Source organism: Canis lupus, chromosome X (genome assembly GCF_011100685.1).
Source record: "Canis lupus familiaris isolate Mischka breed German Shepherd chromosome X, alternate assembly UU_Cfam_GSD_1.0, whole genome shotgun sequence".
NCBI lineage: Eukaryota > Metazoa > Chordata > Mammalia > Carnivora > Canidae > Canis > Canis lupus.
Window position 1 is genome coordinate 26,472,067 of NC_049260.1, and position 15,016 is coordinate 26,487,082.

At 38.9% G+C, this 15,016-nt stretch overlaps 1 protein-coding gene across 1 annotated transcript in view; it reads right to left on the reverse strand.

The window, feature by feature from the left end:
* The window catches only part of DMD (dystrophin), a 2,084,073-nt gene that overhangs the window by 16,089 nt on the left and 2,052,968 nt on the right, over nucleotides 1–15,016 (reverse strand).

Below are 15,016 nucleotides of genomic sequence, written 5' to 3' on the forward strand. Positions count from 1 at the left end.
ACAGAGAGAGAGGCCGAGATATAGGCAGAGGGAGCAGACTCCCTGAAGGGAGCATGATGCAGGACTCGATCTCAGGGATCATGACCTGAGCCGAAGGCAGACACTCAACCACTGAGCCACCCAGGTGCCCCCATTTTTCTTGGTAATAAAAGAACAATTAGCCACTTACAGGGTCTCTTCAATACAAAAGGAAGTAGGTGACGTTTTGCATTCATCTGATGAAGGTAAGGGAGAAGTAGAGACTTGGAGGTGTTTCCCCCACTCTCTCCTTTGCCACTTAACCAAAAAGATAAAATACAGGTACTTCTGAAGCCTAATGGGATTGGGAAATATTTAATGTCCTAAGGACCTTGGCTATGGGGGTTCTGCAGAGTGGTTTCCTTCCACTCTGTTACATGGGACAACTTTATCATTATGGTTTTGGAGGCTTATGAAGGGGAAGCTTTTGTTGGTTTTGAGAATTTGTCTACGTGAGGGGAGAAGGAGGTTTTGGATGAAAAGGAGTTCAGGGATGGATGGTCCTCTTCTGGGAATAGGAGTCCACTTGTAGATTCTGTTGATCTGTGAGTCTCTGCTGATGATTCATTTGGTACAGAAATACACAGCTCAAATAGCATTTGCAGTAAAGGACAGATTTCTCCATTGAAAACAAAATTACTATGAACTTTGAAGGTTTTTGGAAACTAATTTTTTATAATATTAACTTCAAGCTTTATTTGTTCAGTATATTGTCACTTCTGTCAAAAACAAGACATTGCTTTGGCAAATCAGTGGCAATGAATGTGCTTACAGACAACCTCAGGTTCACGTCTGGCTTGGAAATGACTAGGCAGCCAGTGACTTAATGACCTAAGTACGCTCGTCATTTCCTTTCATCTGTGCCACTTGGATTTCCATCTATGATTACAGTCCTGAATTTATTATTAAGTTTTTTGTCTTGTTTTTTAGGGTGTAAGCTAATAGGATCCTTGACGTGATGTTCATCATTAAGACAAAATCACATCCTAGGTGGAGAGAAGGCCAAATATCATTATTATAGTGGAGGGCTTACGGACCTAGGATAGAAAGAAAATCTCTCCTTTTGTGAGTCTCAAGGTAACATACCATAGAAAACCTCTTTCAAATACTAAGGACAGGAAATAAGTGCTGAAAAATTAAGATCACAAGATGGAAAAAGAAGTGGTATCTACCTACCAATCTACACACCCACAAACACACACACATGACTTACTTATATTTATGCCCCTAGAAATGAAAAAATCAAATAAAGCACCTTTAGTTTCTTTTTACTTGTGAGTTTAAACCATCATTATCTGGTGAGGATGGAGTGAATGAAATATCGCCAGGAGGAACAGAATCCTCACAACTGCAGGGATGATTACATCTCTTTGTTCCATTATGGATGCAAATTTTGCCAAGTTGTGGAACATGAGGCATTTTTAATGGCAGTAAGTTTGCTTTAGCAATAGTATGCCTTGCAGAATAAATCAGAACCAACAGAGACATTCATGAGCAACCATGTTAAAATTTCTGACAGTTTAATTACATCATACTGGAGCTCTAGGAACTGAATTGTAGTGTGTTAAGATTCAAACACAGTTCAGTGACGCGACTGGCATTCCTCTCCCTGAATTATTTCAAGGATCAAATTTAAAAGCATAAACCTAATGATGTCAACCAAGTTCATCTTTATAGATAAACTATCATCTGTAAGTCTCGAATATAAGCATCTAAGTGCAAATATAGAGTTGGTTTGCCTTAATGGAAGTGTTTCATGACAGCAGTGAAAGTAGCCATTCAAACATTTTCTGAGTGCCGATCACATCCTACATAGTACATACATGAGTCAAGAATAATCCTGTTTTCTCCTTTTCTTAAGATTTTCTAAGTAAAAAAGTCCTTTGGGTTTAATCTCCTTTTAAGAATCAAAATCAGTTATCACATGTATCCACGAGTAGAGGTGAATCAACGCTGAAAAATGCTTAATGGTCGATATTTTCTGTGCCAATTATACTGGAAATGTTTAAACTGCTAAATGACACCTGACATTCAAGCAACACTGCTGGACTCTTTGATACTGAACTGGATTTTTTTTTTAATTTTTTTTTATTTATTTATGATAGTCACAGAGAGAGAGAGAGAGAGAGAGAGGCAGAGACATAGGCAGAGGGAGAAGCAGGCTCCATGCACCGGGAGCCTGATGTGGGATTCGATCCCGGGTCTCCAGGATCGCGCCCTGGGCCAAAGGCAGGCGCCAAACCGCTGCGCCACCCAGGGATCCCCTGAACTGGATTTTAAATGTCTAAAAAAGTAGCCATACAGATTTAAAAAACACTAAGATTAGCTTACTTATAAAAACATTCACCAGGAGCTCACTGTATGTCCAGGCACTGTTCTGAGTGCTGGGGATATAGCAATAAACAAAGAAGCCCCGTATCCATGTAACTTACATTCTTATGGAGGCCCACAGTCTAAACAAACAAGTAAGTTTTAGAAGTATGTCAGGTGCTGATAACCCTTCAGAAGAGAGGATGAGCAAAGAACCTTCCGAATGGGAAGTCTTGGAAGCTTTTATTGACGAGGTACAGTGGGGCAAAAACTAAGTCCATGAGGGTGTGACCCATGTATACAGAGAACAGCAAATGGAAAGACTTTGAGAAGGGAGTATGACTGGCTTGCTCAAACACCAAGGAGGTTAGTGTAGACAGTACAGAGTGGCCAGGTACTGGGGAGAGTTTGCTTCCCTGGCCTAGGAACTTGGACCTGGTTATGTGACCTGTTTGGCCAATGGAATGTTAGCAGATACAAATAGAGGTCTGTAATGTCCTTGGGTGGTTGGGTTTGTCCTCTTGTGCTTAGTGCAATAAGGAGCACATTGCCCAGAGAGCCTGCTGATCCAAGAAGGATGGTACAAGGTGGAACACACCTGAACCCAACCTATAACCTGGAGTCAAGCCTAGATGAGCTGCAGCAGAACTCCAGCCAACCAAGGGATGCGCAAATGTGAAATCCATAACCAGGGAATTTTGTAATTGTCACATAGGAATAGGTGACTGATTCTTTCTCTTGTAAGACATCAAATTAGAAAGAAACTAATGTTTATGGGTTTTCTAATCACATACTGATGTGTAACTACAACAGGCAACCCAGAAGTGTATTTAACTCTTAACAGTACCTGTAACCACAAATCTACCCCTTTGTCCGGCAAAAAAGCCATTTATTTAATAAAATATTCAGTCCCAACTGTACACACAGGAATTTGGCCAGCCTTTATTCCTACTTCACTGATTCACTGCCTGCTCAAACAGTATATTGCTAATGGTCAAGGGATCTCATACTTAAGTTAATGACGGTACGTTAACATTCGTACTTCAATTAGATTCTACTCCAAGGTGATTCCCACAGACATGCCAAAAAAAATCCTTTTTTAATTATTAGCTATAGCCTCCACAGCTTGTCTGAAGTTAGTTCAACAAAATGACTAAAACATTTAAAAAAAGGAATGTTTCAAAATAAGACAGGATCAAGTTAAAATAGTACACTGATGTAGCATAACAGGAGATGCTGCTCAGTGAAGAAAAAAGTGTGATGACTCCATTTCATCTGAAAAAAAAAAAAAAGAAATGCAGTGGTTTGCTGTGGGCAAGATATTCTTTAAGGTCTTCTGAAACTCACCATGGTTTTAGGCTTACTTGAAGCGACAATACCCTATCTGATCAATTCCCGTTCCACAACTGAAAAGATAATGGTTCTAATTGCTTAAAAAGTGACTTCAGGGGTGCCTGGGTGGCTCTGTTGGTTAAGCATCTGACTCTTGATTTTGGTTCAGGTCATGATCTTAGGGTCATGACATTGAGCCCTGCATCAGGCTCCACTCTGGGCATGGAGCCTGCTTAAAACTCTCTCCCTCTGCTCCCCTTCCACACTTGCATACATGTGTGTGTCCTCGTTCTATCAAAAAAAAAAGTGACTTCAGCCAGAACCAATGTAGCCTATGCTGAAAGAACCCCCAAATCCTTATTCTTGTGATTTGCTGACACCTAAGCAAACTACTTTCTCTTTATGAAATAGGAGCTATGTCTTAGAAAATTATTTTGTCTTAAAAGGAAGGACTATATATAAGCTACTATACCCATTATTTTTCTTTGGATTACTAATTTAAATCATATTGTGTGTGTGTTTTTAAAGATTTATTTATTCATGAGAAACACAGAGAGGGAGAGAGAGAGAGAGAAAGAGAGGCAGAGACACAGGCAGAGGGAGAAGCAGACCCCATGCAGGGAGCCTGATGTGGGACTTGATCCCGGGTCTCCAAGATCACGCCCTGGACTGAAGGCAGCGCTAAACCGCTGAGCCACCCGGGCTGCCCTCATATTGTGTTTTGAATCAGTTTCCAAAATGATATATAATTATCTATTCTAACTTTCCTGCCCTTCTCCAGCTTTTCAAAAGAAAAAGAAATTATCCAGCATTTGATATTTAGCTTTAATCACTTTTTAAAAATTATGCTTCAAGGTAGCTGGTTTCAATTTTACATAAAATTGCTTTGTGTAAGTTTTTAAATATATCTTGGTATCCAGTGATGATGCTGATGATTGGCCAGTCAGTGTTTGAAGGATGATGAAAGATAATGAAATTAGTAGTCAATAGTCTTTTAAATTTATTTTTATTGACATACAACATTCTATTAGTTTTAAGTGTGCAACATAATGATTTGAAATATGCATATATTGCAAATCAATGACTACAATAAGTAGAGTGAACATTCACCACCCAAATAGCTATATATATTTTTTTCTGGTGAGGAGAACTTTTAAGATTTACTCACCTAGCCACTTTCAAATCTACAATACAGTATTGTTGACTATAGTCTCCATGCTGTACATTACTTCCCCCAAATTACTTATAAATGAAAGTCTCTATCTTTTGGTCACCTTCACCCATTTTGCCCATTCCCTGCCTATGGCCATCACTAATTGATTCTCTGTGTCTATGAGTTTCTTTCTTTTTTTTTTTTTAGAGTTCACATATAAGTGATGGGATATATTTATCATTCTCTAACTTATTTCAGTTAGCATCATGTCCTCAGGGTTCACTCATGTTGTCACAAATGGCAGGATTTTATTCTCTCTGTTGGCCTCATATTTTACTGAATATATATATATATATATATATATATATATATATATATAATCACAGTATCTTTATCCATTTCTGTCATTGGACACTAAGGCTGATGCCATGTCTTGGCTATAATAAATAATGCTGTGGTGAACATGGGGGTGCAGATACCGTTTTGAGAATAGTGGTTATGCTTTCTTCAGAGAAGTACCTAGAACTGGAATTACTGGATCATGTGGTACTTCAGCTTTTAATTTTTTTGAGGAACCTCCACACCATTTCCATAGTGGCTGCACCAATTTACATTCTTCCAACAATGCCCAAGAGTTCCCCTTTTCTCCACATGCTCACCAACCCGGTATCTCTTGTCTTTTTGATAATGGCCATTGTAACAGGCGTGAGGTGAAATCTCATTGTGGTTTTGATTTGTATTTCCCTGATGGTTAGTGTTGTTGAGCACTTTTTCATGTACCTCTTGGCCATCTGTTTGAGATCAAGAAGCATGTGCCTATTGGACATAAACATTGGAAAATGTCTATTCAGCTCTTTTGCCTATTTTAAAATCAGATTTTTCCCCATTGATTTGTGGGAGTTCTTCATATGTTTTGGGTAATAATCTCTTAACAGATAATAGGATTTTCAAATGTTTTCTCCCATTCCATAGATTGCCCTTTTTGCTGATGGTGTCTTTTGCTATGCAGAACGTTTTCAGTTTAATATGGTCCTACTTATTTATTTTTGCTTGTTGTTACCTTTGCTTTTGGTGTTAAATCTAAAATGTCATTGCAGAGATGGATGGTAAGGAGCTTACCCCCATGTTGTCTTCTAAGAATTTTATGGTTTCAGGTTGTACGTTCAAGTCTTTATCTTGAGTTTTGTGTATGGTATAAAACTGTGATCTAGTTTCATTCTTTTGCATGTTTTCCCAACACCATTCATCGAAGAGACCATCTTTTCCCCATTGTTTATTATTAACTCCTCTGTTGTAAATAAATTGGTTATATATGCTCGGGTTTATTTCTGGACTTTCTTTTCTGTCCTGTTGATGTTTCTGTTTGTTTTTAATGTCGATACCACATTGTTTGGACTAATAGGGCTTTGTAATATAGTTTGAGATCAGGAAGCATGATGCCTCCAGCTTTGTTCTTCTTTCTCAAGATTGCTTTGGCAGCCTTCTGTGGTTCCAGACCCATTTTAGCTGTGAAAAATGCCATTGGAATTTTGATAGGGATTGCATTACCCTGTAGATTGCTTTGGGTAGGATGGACATTTTAACAGTATTCTAATCCATGAGCACAAAATATCTTTCCATTTTTTTGCATCTTCTTCAAATTTTTTTATTAATGTCTGATAGTTTTCACCATACAGGTCTTTCACTACTGTAATTAAATGTATTCCCAGGCATTTTATTTTTTTCGACGTAAATGGGATTTGTCTTAATTTCTCTTTCTGATAGTTCATTATTATAGAAGCAACAGATTTCTGTATATTGATTGCGTATCCTGCAACTTTACTGAACTCATTTATTCTAACAGTTTTTTGGTGGAGTCTACGGGATTTTTTGTATATAAAATACTTCATCTGTAAATTAAGATAATTTTTTCTTCCTTTATTATTTGGATGCCTTGTATTTCTTTTTGTTATGGGATAGTTGTGGCTAGGACTTCCAGGACTATGTCGACTCAAAGTGGCGAGAGTAGGGCATTCTGGTCTTGTTCCTGATCTTAGAAGAATAGCTTTCGGTTTTTCACTGTGGAGTATGATATTAGCTGTGGGCTTGTTATATATGGCTGCTATGATGTTGATATATGCTCCCTCTGTGCCCACTTTGAGTTTTTATCATGGATGAATGTTGTATTTTGTCAAATGCTTTTTCTTCCTCTACTGAGATGATTATAGATGATTTTCATCCTTCATTGTGTTGATGTGGTGTGTCCTATTGATTTGCAGATATTGAACCATTCTTGCATCCTTGGAACAAATCCCACTTGATCATGGTATATTATCCTTTTAATATATTGTTGAACTTGTTTTGCTAATATTTGTTGAGGTTTTTGCCTCTATGTTCATCATGGATATTGGCCTGTAATTCTTCTGCAGCATCCTTGTCTAGTTTTGGTTTCAATGTAATGCTACCCTTGTAAAACGAGTTTGGAAGTGTTTCCTCCTCTTCAATTTTTGGAAGAGTTTGAGAAACATATGTATTAACTCTTTAAATGTCTGGTAGAATTCACCTGGGAATTCATCTGGTCTTGGATTTTTGTTTGTGGAAGGTTTGCAATTACCGACTCAACCTCCTTATTAGTAATTGGTCTTTCCAGATTTTGTATTTCTTCATGATTCAAACTTGGTAGGTTGCATGTGTCTAGGTATTTATCTTCCCATTTCTTCTATGTTGTCCAGCTTGTTGGCATATAATTGTTCATAAGTGTCTCTTACCATTCTTTGTATTTAGTGCAGTCTGTTTTTATTTTTATTGTTTAAAAATATTTTATTTATTTATTCATGAGAGACACACAGAAAGAGGCAGAGGCATAGGCATAGGGAGAGGCAGGCTGTGGGACTCGATCCCAGGACCCCAAGATCATGCCCTGGGCCAAAGGCAGATAGATGTTCATCCACTGAGCCACCCAGGTGCCCCAGTGCAATCTGCTTTAATATTTCTTCTTTTTAAAATCCCAGTTAGTTAACATACAGTGTTAGAGAAGCTTCAGGTATACAATATAGTGATTCAGCACTTCCATATATCAGTGGGGCTCATCACAAGTGCACTCCTTAATCCTCATCACCTATTACATATCCTCTTTTAGTTCTAATTTTATTTGACTCTTTTTACTTTTGGCAAGGGTAGCTAAACATTTGTCTATTTTTATCTTTCTAAAAAATGAGCTCCTGGTTTCATTGATCTTGCCTTTTTTAATTCTATCCCTTTGTTTCCACTCTGATTTGTTTTTCCTTCCATTAATTTTGGACTTTTTCTAGTTCCTTGAACTGAGAGTTGAGACTTTTCTTGTGTCTTTACGTAGGTATTGATTACAATGAACTCCTTTGAACTGCTTTTGCCATGTCCCATAAATTTTGGTATGTTGTTTCCACTTTCATTTGTCTCAAGGTATTTTTTTCTTTTTTTTTGGTATTTTTTTATTTCTTGATTTTTTTCTTTGATCCATGTTGTTCAGGAGGATGTTGTTTCATCATCTATTTGTGAATTTTCCAGTTTTCTTCTTGTAACAAATTTCTAGTTTCAGACCATTGTGGTCAGAAAAGATGCTTGACTTCAATCTTCTTAAACTTACTGACTGGTTTTGTGGCCTCTAACATACATTCTATCCCTAGAGATTGTTTCAGTTGTGCTCTAGAATGTGTTGTTTTTGGATAGAATGTTTATATAATCTGTTGAATCTACCTGGTCTAAGGTGTCAAATAATTTAAGTCCAGTGTTTCCCTACTCATTTTCTGTCAGTATGATCTATCCATTAGTGAACAGTGGAATACTGAAGTCCCCAACTATTATTGAATTACTGTTAATTTCTCCCTGGAGGTCTGTTAGTATTCGCTTTCTATATTTCAGTGCTCCTATGTTGGGTGCATAAAAGGGCACAGATGTCATACCCTCTTGTTGGACTGACCCCTTATCATCATGTAATGCCTTTTGTTGTCGAGTCTAGCATGTCTGATTTAAGTGTAGCCACCCCAGGTTTGTTTTGGTTTCATTTTTATGGAATATCTTTTTCCATCCCTTTAATTTCAGTCTCCATGTGTCCTCACATATGAAGTGAGTCTCTTAGAGGCAGCATATAGATGGGTGTTCTTAACAAGTTTTTTTTAGTATAGTTGACACACAGTGTCACATTAGTTGCAGGTGTACCACATAATCACTGAATTTCTGTATACCTTATGTGATGCTTGTCACAAGTGTGGCTACCATCTGTCGCTATCCAGTGCTATTATGATATCAACTATATTCCCCATGCTGTGCCTTTTATCCCCGTGACTTATTCTGTAACTGGAAGCCTGGATTTCCCACCACCCATTTTGCCTAGCTTCCTACCCTTCTCCCCTCTGGCAGCCATCTGTTCTCGGTATTTATAAATCTGACTGAATTTTGTTTGTTCATTTATTGTGTTTTTTAGACTTCACATTAGGAGTGAAATCATAAGGTACTGGTCTTTCTCAGTCTTATTTCAGTTAGCATACCGGTCCTGGATGGCTTGGTCTTTTTTGTTTTTGTTTTTTTCTTTTAAATCCATTCAGTTACTCTAGGTCTTTTGATTGGAGACTTCATTCTATTTTGATTTAAAGTAATTTTTTATAGTGATGTACTTATTTCAAAATTGTTTTCTGGCTATTTTGTATTTCCTTTGTTCCTTTCTTCTCTTGTTCTCCTCCTCTGTGGTTTCATGATTTTTCTGTAGTCATATGCCTTGATTTCTTTCTTTTTCTCTGTTGTATGTCTACTCCAAGTTTTTGTTCTGTGGTTACTATGAGGCTTACATAAAATCTATTTTTGTAACAGTCTATTTGAAGCTGGTAACAACTAAGTTTTGAATGCATTCTAAAGCTCTACATTTTTACTCCCCTCACAACATTTTATATTTTTGATGTCACAGTTGATATCCTTTTATCTAGTGCACCCATTAATAATTTATTCTGGTCATTTTTACTATTTTTGTTTTTAAACCTTCATATGAAATTTTTAAGTGATTTATCCACCTCCATCACATTATTCTGAATGTAATGATATATTTACCTTTACATGGAGATTTATATTTTCATATGTTTTCTTCTTACTAATTAGTACCCTTTCATTCAGCTTAAAGAAGTCCCTTTGGGGGTGCCTGGGTGGCTCAGTTGGTTAAACATCTCACTCTTGGTTTCTGCTCAGGCCATGATCTCAGGGTTGTGGGATTGAGCCCTGAGTTGGGCTGGATGCTCAACATGGAGTCTGCCTGAGACTCTCTCTCCCTCTGCCCTGCCTGCTCTCTCGTTCTCTAAAATAAATACATCTTAAGTTGAAGGGGCTTTTTTTAAAACTCTTTTTGTAAGATGGGCCTAGTGGTGCTGAACTCCTTTAGCTTGTCTGGAAAACTTTTTCTATCTTTCCTTTACTTCTGAAGGACAACTTTGCCAGATAAAGTATTCTGGTTGGCAGTTATTTCTTTCAGCACATTGAATGTGTCATTCAACTCCATTCTGACATGTAACGTTTGTGCTGAAAAATCTGCTGCTGGTCTTGTGTGTACTGCTTTTAAGATTCTCTCCCTTGTCTGTATCTTTTGACAATTATAATGAGTCCTGGTGTGGGTCTCTTTTAATTCCTCTGGGCTCTTGGATCTGGATGTCTGTTTCCTTCCTCAAGTTAGTGAAGTTTTCTGACCCTTTCATTCTCTCTCTGTTCCTCTGAGACACCTATAATGTGAATATTTGTCTGCTTGGGAGTATCCTGATAAGTCTCTTAGGCCATTTTCAGTCTTTTTACTTTTTACTTTCTGCTCTTCCAGCAGATGGATTCTCCTGTCCTGTCTTTGATGGCTCATCCTTTCTTTCCGTTCACGCAGTCTGCTATTAAACCCCTCTCATGTAATTCTCAGTTCAATTGTTGTGTTCTTCCGCTTCATGATTTCTATTGGGTACTATCTATCTCTTTGTTGAAGTTCTCACCTTACATGTATTGTTCTCCAGACCTCAATGAGCATCTTTATGATCATAATTTGAACTCTTTTATCAGGGAAACCACTTACATTTTATTAACATCTTTTGTGATTTGGAACATATCCCATTTCCTTTTCCTTGACATTGTGTTGGTTTCCATTCATTGGATAAAACACCCACCTCTCCCAGTCTTGGACTGGTTTAAAATTCTTGTAGGAGATGAACCTTAACGTTCAACCCTGCCCTAGCTTTTGGTTGTCTTTCAAACATTTGTAATTGTCCCAGCAGCCTTCTTGGTTCTTAGTGTCACCCAGTAGTTGAGGGCATGCCAAGACCTGTCAGTGTCCCAAAGGGGAGGATCTCAGCCAGCACCTTTTTTTTAAAACTATGATTAAATTTATTCAATGGCTATAAAACTATTTAGAGTTCATATTTCTCCACAAATCAGTTTTAGAAAGTTATGTTTTTCTAGGACTCTGTACATTTGGTACAGTTTTCAAATGTATTTCAGCCAGCAGCTTTTAGAGTATGCAGCTATCTATACCTTCTTCAGGGAAAGGCTAGGAGATGGAATTGGTGTTTGTTCCCTCTTCTCTGAGTCCTGGGCAACAGCCATTTACATTTTTTTTCCATTTACATTTTTTTTTGTTCACTGCCATCCCACCAAACCTATGAACACAAGCCCTACTGGCCACCAGAGCCAGATCATCAAGTTATGTTAACTGGATGACAGCCACGAAAACCAGAGCATTAGATGTGTGTACATTCTCCTTTCCACGAGATACGTGATTTGGAGGGAGGCAGGAGAGTGAGAAGGTGGTACCCACCAGCCTCCCTAGTCTCTGGAGACTGTTTCAGGTGGCCCTTAGATGTGTATTACATTAGAAACCTCTACCTCAGGCTGAAACTTATGCGGTAAACAAATAGGCCTCTTCCAAGGAAGAGTGGGTGCATTTCAGTCTGGGGCCTGAGCCGAGCCTTGCTCAATACTTATGAGCCCTTTAAGTACTGTCCTCAGCTGATTTTTTTGGTGATTAATATATTTAGTACCTTGTTTGTGGTCATGTCAGGGGTGTTGCATATGTCCGAACTCACCAAGAAGTACACATGTGTGCAGTTTTTGGTCCATCAATTATACTTTAAGAAAGTTAAAAAAATTAAAAGAAGGCAGGTAATGGAAGAAAGGGTGGTAAAGGACTATCTTTGTGTGGTATTAAAATTAGAAGATGTTCTGGAGGCCGACCAGGATTTCAGATTGGGTTACATTTTTATCCAAAAGACACTCAGGAGAGGCCTAGCAATCTTGACTTATGGTTATCAACATCCCAGAAACCAAGACCTGGAAAGATCATCTAGGGAGAGGGAAGGGGCTAATGAGAGAATCTTGAGGAAAGTTGAGTGATGCCCTGAGAAAGGTACATCACTGATGTGATAATTGGATATAAAATATTTAACTTGAATCCAAGAGTGAGGGACATCCTATAGAACAAGTTGCTGTGACCTCTTCTAAAATGTCAGTGTCATGAAAAATGTAGAAAGGCTAGGGAAGTGTTCTAGATCACAGGAGACTAAAATGAAATGATAGCTAAATACAAAATGTGGCCCTTCACTGGATCCTGAATGACAAAAATAGAAAGCTGTAAAGAATGTTACTGGCAGAACTGAGGGAATTTCAACTTAAATTATACCTAACAGTATCATATCAGTGTTAATTTCCTGAGTGCGATAATTCTTTTGTGATTATGTAAGAGAGTATCTTTTACCTTGGAAGATACATGTTGAAGTATTTCGGGTTTAATCATTAAGTGGGTCAGTTAAATATACAAAACAAACTGCAAAACACCTAATGTGCACATATGCATAAAGATGTAAAATAAAGCAAATGTGGCAAACTTCAATTAACTCCATTTCTGTCATAGTTTGAAATTCTTAGGCAAAAGCTAGGGAACTTCTTAACGTTTTTAAGAAAAAGTGAGTTGGAAGATGGGAAGAAGGGAATGGCTCATCAGAGGTAAGGAGTTGCTAGTGAAGCTCCTGGATACGTAACTCACGAAACCCAAACTTTGTGAATTTCCTTGTCTCTTCCAATAGAACATAAGCTTCACAACACTGTCCCAGTTAGGGACACCTGGGTGGCTCAGCGGTTTAGCGCCTGCCTTCAGCCCAGGGTGCGATCCTGGAGTCCCGGGATCAAGTTCCATGTCGGGCTCCCTGCCTGGAGTCTGCTTCTCCCTCTGCCTCTCTCTCTCTACCTCTCTCTCTCTCTCTCTGTTGCTCATGAATAAATAAATAAAATCTTTAAAAAACAAAACAAAACAAAAAACACGGTCCCAGTTTAAAAAAATGTATAGTGACACATATGGTATGCAGAGACACAGTGATAAGTATTTCATGGTTTGAGGAAGCACTCTAACTCATTAGGTTACTCATGAGGTCACCCAGTAAGACTTCACCCATGCTTGCCTTTAGAATGTCATTGGGAGAGGATTTATTTAAAGAACGCAATTCTGTATCCACAACATGGTTCTTTAAATCCCAGCCTTATCACACAGCTCAGACTTTCAAAGTGGGAAGATACACATGGCACCTATTTAAGTACCTGTGTGCATCCTTCAAGAAGAGGGTTGGGTCCCCCCCACCAAAACACAGTTGAAAAAAAAATCACCTTTGCATTTAGTCTTTTCTTTCAGAGAACAAATTCAGCCAATCCGTTTTATACTAGCTAGCTGAACTCACCCACATAGAACACGTCTTGTTTTCCGTTCTGCTGTGATCCTCTGAGCTCTGCAAACCATCAGGACCACAGCCTGATGTGTGCTGTGATTTGGGGGCTTCCTTGGAGATTCTTTCTCTAGGCCAGTGTTGACAGGCCTACATATAATCACTGCTTCTAAGCACCCAGGGGTCAGAATCTCACTTGTTAAAATATGCGGTACAGTTTCACATGCTCTGCTTACTTCAAAGCAAGGTACAAAAACTCCATTGGTTTTGGAGTTTACAGACTTTGAAGAGGCAGACATTTTTTCGCGTGCCAAACTATTGTTTTCAGTCCCAGTGGTCCAGTGGTTCTATTCGGATCTCATGGCAGGGAAAGAGAATCTGATGCGAACACTGCCCTCAGTCACTGAGCTGGGATAAAGCCAGGAGAGCCGCTCCACACACACATTTTCTTCCTTTTCAGGACAACCGGGACCTGGCTTTCCTGCAAGGTCTGACTTCTCTGGAGGAACAGAGGACTCTGCCCACTGCCTGAGGGTCTTGAAGCTCATCAGAACTGCTTCCCCAGCCCTCTGCAGCCCCCTCGCACAACGTCCTCAGTATCACCATCACCTCAGAACCTCACTACCATCTGATAAGCCTGACCACCCTGGTCTTGTCAAAGCCATGAAAAGCCCCCTCTCAGTGATCTCCACGTATAGTCTTTGGCAGCTCACCAGTAGGCCGGGTCTTAGATATAGATAGGCATCTCATGAAAGTACGTCCAATTTTGAAATTCTCCTGACTGTGGTGCCTTGATTCTTCTTTTCTGTCTGGCACTTTACCTCTCTATATGCTACTCTCATAGAACATTTAAGTATAAAATGAATTTGTCGACACACTATGATACCAGAGCTTTAAGTGTGAGGAATCAAAGAGACACAGGTCTCTTCTTTTCTGTGAGGAAAGATCAAGAGGGTCAAGTACAACCAGTTTAGGATCCACGGAAAAGGAAACAAAACATGGGGCTGCCTCATGCTGGGCCTGAGGACAGAGGTGCCCGGGTGGCTCAGCTGGTTAAGTGCCTGACTCTTGGTTTCAGCTCAGGTCATGATCTCATGGGTTGTGGGATCGAGCTCTGTGCTCAGCAGGGTGTCTGCTTGAAGAGTCTCTCTCTGCCCCTCCCTCCACATGCATGCTTGCTTGCTCGCTCTGTCTCTAAAATAAGTAAGTCTTCAAAAAAAAAAAAAAGAGCAGGATAAATGAAGGGGATAGATAAAGTATTTGTGGCCTTCACAATCTAGCATGGCAGGAAAAGTCAATAAGCAGACAGCTGGTGACATTCTACTATCATTTATGCCTCATGCACTCCAGTTTTCTGAGAACCCAGTCCTAGGCAGGAATGACACTAGACCATTTCCTCAACAAACTCATCTTTTACTTAAGTCCTCATTGTAACTTTGTAATGTTCCAAAAGTATCTCCACTTTGCTCCGGCCTCACTTGTTTTCAAAATTACCTGATCTTTTACTTCACTGAAAACACAC